Below are 12,463 nucleotides of genomic sequence, written 5' to 3'. Positions count from 1 at the left end.
TTCAATTCTCCAGAGACGACACCACTCCCCAAGTTGCGTGAAGACTGCTTGGAGGCGCTCGGTCAAGAGCCGACGGCGATGGTGGGATACGTAAAAGACAGTGTCGTGAGCAAATAGTGCGTAATTTATTCCGGGGATTTTCGGAATGTCCTTAATACATATATAAAGAGAGCTCCACTCTGTACTTAAAGCCTTCTTTAGGATAGGAACTCCTTTCGGTCGTGTTTTAATTTATCGCCACTCCTTGCGAATTACCTATTTGCAAGTACATTAACAGTACATATAATGATACATTACCACACTAGTGTTATAATTAGCACATTAAGGTCACTGTGGGCAAGACCGTCTACAAGGCAAGTCCGTCAACACATTATAACTCTTGAATTAGAAAGCGTTTGCCGCTTTGGCGTCGAGTTTATAAGTCAGTTTTTCGCGCTAGTTCCCTCACTCTAAAACAGATGGCGCTGTGACAACGAACTTCAGAGCAATCCGCGTAAACAAGTCATTACGTGTATGGAACTCGAAGTGATAGTGCGACAGTCTTTGCAAATAAAATTGTTAAAAATAGTTTGTGACAAGATTTTGCACCAGAACTCGACTACGTAAGTAATATAAGACCCGGCAATCTTTAGTATGTGTTTAAATTATAAGATATTGGCTTAGTTTTGTAATTATACGTTCCATCATTCATCACATTAAAATTTTGCTAAGTTGGAAAGTCCGTCTACTATGCACAAGGCAAGTCCGTCATATGCCGGACTTTCCTTGAATCAGAGGTTACCAACTGTTAAATGGCTTCAATATTATTTATTACGATTTTATAAGGTTACTACAGATACGCATCTTTACGACATTGCGCATGATGTTTGTGTTTTGTATTTATTAACAATTTTAATCTCGAAACTAGTAAAGAAATGTGTTCTTTATCCTCAGCACTATGTAACCGAAAATACAAATAAGAAAATACCTATTAAGTAAATAAATGAATAAATATTGGCTGCAAGCTAATCATAGCTTAGCTTTTACTATTGATGCTAGGCGACGACATATAGAAACTCATATAGATAAATATATAAAAAACAAACATGACTGAAGGAACAAATATCTGTGTAGGTTATACAAGCAAATGCCCCTACCGGTATTCGAACCCATGACCATCGCCTTCATATGTTATATTATTATACCTATGACACATATTATTACCCTTTTTACTCCTCTTGAATTTTAGAATACGGTTGTACGGTCATATTTTCTTGATAGTTTTGAAGATTAAAATCACTGCAGCCATACGAGTCCATACGTATTTTTTATTTCGGAACATTTATTGTATTTATCGTGATTTAGGCGATTTGCCTACACCGTGATACAAGGTTACGCGCCACGCCAACGCTGTACCGCGTGTGCCACGCCGCTATTGGACGTGGGTTCTTCGCCTTACTTATCCTGAAAATTTACGTATGTAGGGTACCTACTTGTGTTATGGATTTGATTTGCCAATCACTATTTGATTTAAACTTGCTACTACTATGAGCTTATTTATGTAACCCTCTTTGATCTCCGTAAATTTAAAACGAGTAAATTTAAAATGACTATTGGTATTTTATTTGAGAAGAAAAAAAAAAAGTACGTATAATCATTTTCCAAAAAAGGTTTACCACCCCATTTACGTAGTATATGCCGGACTTACCTTTTAATAAGAAAAATTGTGTTTATTTCGAATCTAAACCCTATATTAACAAGTTTAGAGTACACTTTTCATTGTCTGGTTTCATTCTTTGTAAGGATTCTAATACGAACACATAAGCACCCATAGTATGGCTGATAACGTTACTAGACGGACTTACCTTAAACTACACGGGAAGTCCGTCTACTCGCCGAATTTTTAAAAATACTATTGTTTTTGCATAATTAATGATTAAAATGATCTGTCACTATAGCTTAATTATTATATATGAAATTCTTCATCGTATGTGATTACAAGCGGTCACGTAAGTGAATAATTAACGGAGCTAGAATACTCTAATGTAAAAAATAAATAAAGTATGCCGGTCTTGCCCACAGTCACCTTACGTGAATATTTAGACAATTTAAGGGGCCGTACGTAACTATGTCCAAAACTTAAAGGGCGTCGTTTCAACATCGAACGAAACAAAACAAAAGCGACTATGATTCAAATTTCATTGGAGGTAATTTGTATTTTGCACCTACTAGGATTAGGACCGTGTGACGGCAGACGTAAAGTATTCATACTGTTTTAATACTGTTTTATAAAACACAGAAGCAGGCGATGCGATTTCTGCGAATAAGATTAATAATAATAAATGCACGGCGGGTAATGACACGCGGCGTTTTTATCGCGACTCCGAAACAAACTGGTCGGTGCGGTCTCCGGGAGCGTTCGAATTACAAAAATAAGATTTAGTTTTGGTTCCGTGAAACCACCCAATTATCAAGGTGGCTGATTTTTGAATTTCGATTGCTCAATTTCGTGTTCACCCTTTAATAATATCTCCACAACTAGGCATTTATAAATAGAATGAGGGCTAACGCGTTTAATTTCGCCGCTAGGGGCGCTAGTGTAGATGGAGGTCTTTCAAAATGTCAAATGCATAGTATTTTTGGAGGTTAACAAGCTTTTAAAATATCGCGATTTTCAGTCCTTATTCATAATTGTGGTAGATCTTTCTACTATTTTTATTACCTTTTATATTGTTTTCGAGCTCCCGCTATTTCGACGCAGTTACATGCATCTTGTTCACGGGTAACGGGTGTAGGCGCGGTCGATTTAAGTCTAGTGAAACTAACCGTGAATCATTCAAAACTGTAGCTAGGTATATATTAATATTCTTTTGGTCTTTTTCACATAAGTACATAGTTTTATTTTGCTTATTTTTTACTTTATCAACTAAACGGCAAATGGCCACATTTTCCCGTTTAAATGATAAAAGTAAGTAATATACAACTATATCAAATTATTTATTTATTTAAACTTTATTGCACAAACAAAAATGTACAAATGGCGGACTTAATGCCAAAAGGCGTTCTCTACCAGTCAACCATTGGGTCAAACAGCGACATATATGTTGGTGCAGAAGATATTCATAAATTATTTAAACGAAAAACCAAATATTATACATACATTTAAAACATAATAAAAATAAACCTACAAAACTATGATCAAATACTATTACTTATATGCAGGGGTCGGACAAAAAGTGCGGATGACGTAAAAATGACGTACTTAATCTTGCACACAGGATGATGTTTGAGTTTGTATTTAAACTTCCGTGTGACATGTAGTAACAAAGTAGTATTAATGAAGTAACAAAATAATCGTAAATAAATCCATGGAATTAATAATACAGGTGGTAGGGTGATGTAGTGAATAAAATAAATTTCACGAAACTTGTTACCATAAGGTATAATTATTTGAAATTAGTTAGAACAAGTCTGTGGGATCCTCAGATAAATAGGTTTAATAGTCAAAAGTGGGAACAGTAGGTAAGATTAGCAGTATACGTGTTTGTCACGTACCTCCAAAAACGGAAAATTGCCACAATATTCGAGTAAAGATGACATTTTAGAGCGTTTTCTTATATATTAGTAAATATAAATTTTAGCTAAATATAATCGTGAGGATACAATAGCTAAACAATAACGAAGTCAATTTATTGTTCAGTCAGCGTCAAATACTTCGTAGCAGTCAAAGTAGCCAAATAGTTCGGTACACCATATATTTAGTATGGTGTACCGAACTATTTGGCCACTTTGACTGCTACGAAGTATTTGACGCTGACTGTTCATCTGATTGACAATGTGTCAGTCAAAAACGTACTTACTCATTTCAAGTGGCGATATCGTTTAATAAAGAGGTCAATAAAGAGATTGATAAATGATACGTGATAATTGTTTATGAAAATCAAAAATACTATTTGAAATCATCCTATAAGTGGTTTGACGTCATTCGCACTTTTTGTCCGACCCCTGCTTATATGACATACAAAAGATAAACGAATACATATTACTATATTTATTATATAAAAATTTGGGCAATAAATAGCTAGTAAAATGTTTTTCAGAGAGGAAAATGGAGACTACATTTGTATGGAAAAGCTGCCTTCCAATAATATATACTACTCAAAAGTAAATAGGGGTCACTAAGAATTTTGATCATTACAGGAAAGCAATTTCATGTTCATTGAAATACCTATGTGAAACAATTGACTACTTATTTATTTTTTATAATAATAAATAATAATAAATATTATAGGACATTATTACACAAATTCACTAAGTCCCACAGTAAGCTCAATCAGGCTTGTGTTGAGGGTACTTAGACAACGATATATATATAATATATAAATATTTATAAATACTTAAATACAAAGAAAACACCCATGACTCAGGAACAAATATCCATGTTCATCACACGAATAAATGCCCTTACCAGGATTTGAACATTTTGAACCCGGGACCATCGGCTTCATACTCATCACTACCCACTAGGCCAGACCGGTCGTCAGACGGTCGTCGGTCGTTTTATATATATAACAACCAAAGCCTTGTTTTACTGTTATTAAAAAATACAAGATATTTAACGAAAATACAAGTGTGTAAAATGTAAAATAAGTTGGGAATTGGCTACCTTCTCCGCCCACCAAAAAATCGAATGCCCACGAATTTTTATAAATTAATATTGAAAAGTGCTAATGACTGACTCATTTACACATTACAATAAAAATATAGACTTTACCACTTTCACTTTTTTTTCTCAAGTTAAAACGGTTAAAATCAAAATTAATTAAAAAAATCCTCGGCCGCAATATTTTTTTTGGAGGTCAAAAACCTATCTGTACCCCTAGTGTAAATTTATTTGATAGCGTGACGTGGCGTACGCGTTTGCGTTATGTCTCATTTTGTATGGGATTTTGAATTTCCTAAACGTCCCGCTTGGCGCGCTGTTTCTAAATACCATACAAAATGAGACTTAACGCAAACGCGTACCGTCACGTCACGTTATCGAAAAAATTCACACTAGGGGTTCAGACATTTAAATTTGGCAAACGAGGCACCAAACACCGTATTCTCAAGTTGTGCTTTTCACGTATATAACGTTCAAAACGCTTAGTGGGCCCTATTTTCTTTTGAGCAGTAGGTAGATATCAATCAAGGTAAATTCAGACCCTGAAAGCTTTAACTTGTACAAATAATCCGTCTAGTAAAGCTGTAATTTGGCTCAACCAGGCTACCTGTGCGGACGTTCTTTGTATCCCATAGTCCTTCAAAGACGTTATTACATCCGGACCTGCGTTCGAGATAAACTTAAATAAGATGTGGATTATTTATTGGGGACAAGAAGATTATGTTGTAAAACATGTTTTATTTGACAAAATTAATGGTATATACAATCATAAAAATCATGGTATTTGCAGTCATTAAATATTCATCATTCAAAATCATCAATTAAACGTCAATTTTACCAGCTAACATAAGAAAACAACTTAAAATTTGCATCTGATTACTTTGCCCCACATGTGGATAAAATGCAACTTTCTCATCAGTTTTCGAACAATCAAAAGAGCCTTTAGCCTTTCCCATTAGAGCCTGAGTCTTTCCTATTTATGTACTGAAGGACAAAGGTCTATTTTGTTTCCGCGGGAGTTGTGCATTGTGAAAAAAAACGTCACTTATTCATACAAACCAAGTTGCATAGATGAGTTTTACTTTTAAAATTGTGACGTTTATAATTTCACATTTTTGTTTATGTTTAAAAATATTTAATTTGATTTGAGCCGTTTAAAATATTTTTACATAATTTTCAATTGTGGCTGAATGCCGAATAGGGATGTGCCTTCGATGCCTAACTCGGGTGTCCAAAGTTTCATTTACCCCCCCTCGTTGCACAATGTACAATACATTATGTTACTATCCAGAGACGAAAACGAGGACTACGTTTGCATTAAGTCGGTCGTCCACTTTCCTCTCATGTATGTAAAAAATTATATATATGTCTGGTAGTTTTCAAAGAAAATAGAGCGAGTAGAAGTTGTATATGTAGGTGCTAGGTATTGTAGGTTAAAATATGTTTTTGTCAAATATTATTATTACATATACCATTTACATATGTATGCAAATGTTCAGCTTCCTTGGGAAACCGGGAGGTGGGACAAATTTTACTTGCAAGATTTGCCCGTTACAAACATAGTTACATATAATTATATAGGTATATTGCAAGTTAAAAAATAATAATAAAAGCATGTAAAATTGTCTCGCTCGCACACCGCGCTAGCAAAAAGTCGCGAGTGGACATGGAGTTAATTATATTTATTCATTAGTTGAGTGCACATGCGTCACAGGACCTGCCCAACCAGTCTTGCATCCTTCACGGCCCCTAGCATGCTACCGGTACAGTCGAGAAGATCGAGATATAGTAAAAAGTCGCGAGCGGACATAGTAATTATTCAATAGTTGTGAGCACATGTGTCACTGGACCTACCGAGCTGCCCAATCAATTTTGCATCCTACACGGGGCTTCCTAGCATGCTACTGGTATAACTATAGTCGAGAAAATCGAGAAATAGTTCGAGATATAGTAAAAAGTCGCGAGTGGACATGAGAGTTAATTATATTTATTCATTAGTTGATTGCACATGCGTCACAGGACCTGCCCAACCAGTTTTGCATCCTTCATAGACCCTAGCATGCTACCGGTACAGTCGAAAAGATCGAGAAATAGTTCGAGATATAGTAAAAAGTCGCGAGTGGACATTATATTAATTCAATAGTTGTGAGCAAATGTGTCATTGGACCTTCCTAATCAATTTTGCATCCTACTCGGGGCTCCCTAGCATGCTACCGGTACAGTCGAGATCGAAGATCGAGATATAGTATAAAAAGTCGCGAGTGGACATGGAGCGTCACAGGACCTGCCCAACCAGTTTTGGTATAACTATAGTCGAGAAGATTGAGAAATGGTTCGAGATGTAGTAAAAAGTCGCGAGTGGACATGGAGTTAATTATATTTATTCATTAGTTGAGTGCACATGCGTCACAGGACCTGCCCAACCAGTCTTGCATCCTTCACGGACCCTAGCATGCTACCAGTATAGTCAAGAAGATCGCGAAATTGTTCGAGATATAGTAAAAGGTCATAAGTCATAAGTTATTTATTTGCGAAAGATAGGGTATACATAGGATGTTGCAGTTTATAGTTAACTGAGCCAAGCTACCTTGTCACACAGTGACATGCAAATTTTAAAGTTTTTACCTAATACTAAACATGCACCTAAATAATGTCTAAAATTAATTCAGGTCTTGCATCCTTTACGGGGCTCCCTAGCATGTTACAAGTATAAACTGCAATCGAGAAAAGCGACAAATTGTTGGGCGAATTTGTTTAAAGTTGTGTACTCTAAATAACCTTTTTTCTAATTTGGAAATTTTTGTGTTAGGCATGTTCACTCAAAATACTGAGCTTTTTTGAATCTAATAGCAGAAAAGTGTAACCAAAATTTTATTTCCATTTCGTTATGTATCGGTAACGGAATGGAACGCACGAAAATTTTATGGAACGTTTGGGACACTTTTTTCCTCTTATTAGGATTGAAAGATCTCGTGATTCTAAGAAGAAAAAAACAAAAATTCTGAATTTTGATCAGCGGTCATGTCATAGAAAAGGGCCCGGGCCCGGATTCGGGCCGTTCTAGCGTGAGTCATCATTTGAGTCAGCCATATGGTGGTATGTCTAAGTCAAATGGGATAAAAAATGGATTTCCGATAAAGAATATAAGTAAATACATGTTTGCATTCAATTTTCATTTCGTGTCATCCACGATGACATGCAGATCTGTCAAATTGAACCTTTAAGAAAATCACAATTACGAGTCAAGGCAAGCGTCTTCGTGTATGACACGATCAATTGGCGTATCGGCAGACAAACTAAATGATAAACGCTGAAAACCATGCTAGACTTGTAGGACGTGGTCCGCGAACACGTCGCGACATGTCGCCGCAAGAACCTCCATCATTTCGAGCCAACTTGTCTACCTACTCTAAACTTGTGTCGTACCGTGTAAAAAGGGACGTTAGTTCTTATGGCATCAGAGTGCCTCCATTATCTCGAGCTAATTTGTCTACCTTAAATAAATTGTGTCGTTTCGTCTAAAGAAAGAAGGCATGTTTAGTTATTTTTTAGGGTATAGTATTGGATTGTTAAACTCGCGATATTCAGCTTTCATTAGGTACTGTACAACCACCCAATATAATTGCCTAGTTGGGTTTTTTTTTCTTTTTTGAAAGGTTTATAAGTGTCGATTGAAGACACAGGGCCCTCGCTAACCTGTGTCCGCGGTGACGTTAACGAAGGGTTTTCGTGATTTATGCGATGCCGGGTCCGGCATCACCATCAGACAAACAATGGTGATGCTCAGTTTTTGAGACCCGGCGTTGTTTATGTGCTTGAGCTTTGATGGACCCATGGTCCCCGCATTGGGTACGGGCAGCCATGGGCCCAGGTTGAGATTTGTGAAGTTAGTTGTTGCGATTTTGTTAGATTTTTGTTGGTGAAAGTTATGTTTGTTATGGTTAATGTGAAATTTAGTTTGGTTTGGTTGGCTGAAATTTTTGATTTGGTTTGGATGTTGAATAGTTTTGAAATAGTTTAGTTAAATTGGTAGAATTGGTTGTGGTTGGAGGGACTGCCTAGTTGGGTTAAAGATAAAGATAGTTTATTATTCAAGTAGGCATACCTATTACAATGCGCTTTTGAACGTCAAATAAAGCTACACCAGCACCGGGTTAGGGTAATTATTCGAATGCTCCCAACAATGGTAAAAAATTAACTAAAATATCTTCGTTGAGGTGTGACTATAATTTAAATGTCGCCCAACGGCCGGATTCGAAGAATAATTAAGACACGTTTAAGATCTTGGACAGATCGATAACTAAAAGACATGTCGAAAATTGACGTTTATTTTGATTCCGCTGTGATCCCAGCAATAAGATCTATCTACGATATTTCTAACGTCAAAGTAACACAAGTAAAGTAGTATTTGTAACGTCAATTATACGACATATAAACGATATCTATATGAGAACTTATCTAAACCAGAACTTATCGTTGTGGTATCTCATTGTTCGGTTCGAATCGGGCCGAAAAGCACATGGAAAAAAAACCGGACAAGTGCGAGTCGGACTCGCCCACCGAGGGTAGGTACCGTACTTTTTAGTACCTATTTGTTGTTATAGCCGCAACAGAACCATCATCTATACATATATTTAGAATCATCATCTGTGAACATTTCAACTGTCTAATTATCAAGGTTCATGAGATACAGCCTGGTGACGGACAGACGGACGGACGGACAGAGGAGTCTCGTAAAACGTAACACTTGTATTTACTTACTTACTACACCCAATTAGCGTCTTTCGAGCGTCGGCGTCTAGTCAGCGCTATGGAAAATGGCGTCGCTGCGCAGTTGCGCCAACATTGCTTCGAGCAGCAGCCATAAAGTTGACTAGACGCTGACGCTCGGGAGACGCTAGTGTGTGGTAGCTCTACATCTTGAATGCCAAAAAAATCGGGATGAAAGACGCTACGTAAAGTTACGTGAATATTTCCATACATTTAAGTTTCGGTTGGCGTTTTCTATCAACAAACATCTTAAGAGGCTGTCAACACCCAATGTCCTTGAAATTGATGTTACTTAAACAGTTTTTTAAGAAAGACTATTTGTTTTAATCAAGTAAGAAAAAAATATGTGTTCATATTAATTATATTTCAAAGACCGTGGTTGTACTCGATACACCATTGAACGAAATCGGCACGATAGAAAATAATTGCAAAGATTGGTCTTAAAATCACAATTAAACGGTTTTATGTCTTTATTGTTTTGACTTATGGGTCTGCAATTAAAATCACAATTTCAAAACATTTATATCTAAACCGTGGTTGAGTAAAATATTACACTAATAATCCACTTTTTTTATTTAAATATTTTTCTTATTATTCCCTTGCCCAGGCCCAGTAACATGCGACAGTGCTATCTCATTTACTCCGATACAAATAGACAGTGTGCGCGCTTTAGGTATTGACAGCCTCTTAACTAGGCTTCCTCGAGTACTTTTACGCTTTAAACTTTGAATTCATTGCCCAAGAATACTAAACTGCTAAACAATTGAATGAGTTTCCGAACGTCTCTTACGACTTATGCATGACCCAGGCTCAGGCCATCTCCCCAACTATTTATAACCACAGTCTACCGCGAATATCGAAAACCAAAGTTTCGTTTTCTCCCTCCCTCTCTATCTTGCATATTCGAGCGATAGAGAGGAACGAACGACCGAAGAGGTTCGAACTAGTAGGGCCTTAGAACTTTAAACAATAGCTCGTTTGCGCCGGCTATGAAAATCTTTGCTTTGATTTGGCACGCACTTCACTTACTGAGAAACCAGGTACATAATTGGCTTGTACAGTCAGCTGCAGGAATGTGTGGGTCATACACCTTAGGCGTCATACATTTATTAAGTAAGTCGATTTATGGGGGGTTGAACATGTCATATTTTTTCTTACAAGGGGGTGGGAGAGGAGTGGGGTGACATAAATGCGTTTTTTTCTATGACATTTTTCTTTTCGAGCTGATAAAGTGTCCCACTGCTGGACAAAGGCCTCCCTCCTACTTTCAATCTTCCCGATTAACTGCAGCATCCGTCCAGTTAGTAAGAAATGCGTCCAGGTCGTCCCGCCATCTCATCTTAGGCCGACCATGCCGGCGTTTACGTTGTGGCACCCACTCGTGGCTAGTTTAGCCCACCTCTGTGGGTGCATGCGTCGTACATGACCTGCCCAGTCCCACTTTAGCCTGGCGATTTTGAACCCAACGTCGACGATGCCTGTTTTGGTGCGCAAATGACATAATGATGTTTAAAATCTATGCTATCTTCCACACTTTATATCTATGCTATCATACATGGTGCAAAGTTACCTTAGACGGGCTTCACCTACCTTTGTGGGTAAAATAAACGATCCAAAAATGATTTTTTAGAAAAATAAACACTAAAACAATCAATCAGTATATAGTTTATATTAATATATAGTCTTGGTTACAAATTCATTTACTTTAAAAGACACTGCACCTCCTTAATCTTTCTGGTTTTACCTATTGGTTGACTGGTAGAGAATGCCTTAAGGCATTAAGTCCGCCATTTTGTACCTTTTTTTTAATACTACGTCGGTGGCAATTACCTATCGTTGCCCATGGACACCTGCAACACCGGAGGGGTTGTAAAAGTTGGTCTTTTCTTGGAGTTTTGAACGACTTATCGGTCCGGAAATACCGCGGGCGACAGTTTTCTTTTATACTACAAGCATGCGGCCCGCCTGATGGTAAGAAGTCTCCGTAGCCTATGTACGCCTGCAACTCCAGAGGAGTTACTTGCGCGTTGCCGACCCTAACATTCCGCACCCTCGTTGAGCTCTGGCAACCTTACTCACCAGCAGGAACACAACACTATGAGTAGGGTCTAGTGTTATTGAGCTGCGGTTTTCTGTAAGGAGGAGGTACTTCCCCAGTTGAGCTCTGATCTAGATCTGAAATGATATCCGCTGTGCTGTGCTCTACCACACAAAGCGAGATGACATTCACAATGCCAATACCTCTCTTTTGGTCGTATTTTAAGGACGTACCCGGGTACCTTCTTGTATTGTGCAATAAAGTTTAAAAAAAATAAACAAACCAACTAATTATTCATTTTTCCTTTTGATTATACACTCTTTCCTTTAGGCACCTAATATAGGGGAGTTCTTTTTTTACATAGGGGTGTTCTTTTTTTACATAGGGGTGTTCTTTTTTTACATAGGGGTGGGCTCCAAATTGGCAAATATCTTACGTAATAAATGAATGGCACCTTTTTTGTACGTTTAAATCGTTCGCGTCTTTCCGGTAGACATCACAAACTTCATAATCCGCAGATAATACTGTATTGTCCACAGAAGACTCCAAAAACAAAAAAAAGAAAAGCGCTGGTGGCCTAGCGGTAAGAGCGTGCGACTTGCAATCCGGAGGTCGCGGGTTCAAACCCCGGCTCGTACCAATGAGTTTTTCGGAACTTATATACGAAATATCATTTGATATTTACCAGTCGCTTTTCGGTGAAGGAAAACATCGTGAGGAAACCGGACTAATCCCAACAAGGCCTAGTTTACCCTCTGGGTTGGAAGGGCAGATGGCAGTCGCTTTCGTAAAAATTAGTGCCTACGTCAAATCTTGGGATTAGTTGTTAAGAGGACCCCAGGCTCCCATGAGCCGTGGCAAAATGCCGGGACAACGCGAGGAAGAAGAAGTCCACAGAAGACTCCATAACAGAAATGAGGACCGGTCTGGCCTAGTGGGTAGTAACCCTGCCTAAGAAGCCGATGGTCCTGGGTTCGAATCCCAGATACTTCTTCCTGTCATGGATGTTTTCT

This window comes from Cydia pomonella, chromosome 6 (genome assembly GCF_033807575.1).
Source record: "Cydia pomonella isolate Wapato2018A chromosome 6, ilCydPomo1, whole genome shotgun sequence".
Classification (NCBI taxonomy): domain Eukaryota; kingdom Metazoa; phylum Arthropoda; class Insecta; order Lepidoptera; family Tortricidae; genus Cydia; species Cydia pomonella.
This window is presented reverse-complemented; position numbering follows the sequence as displayed.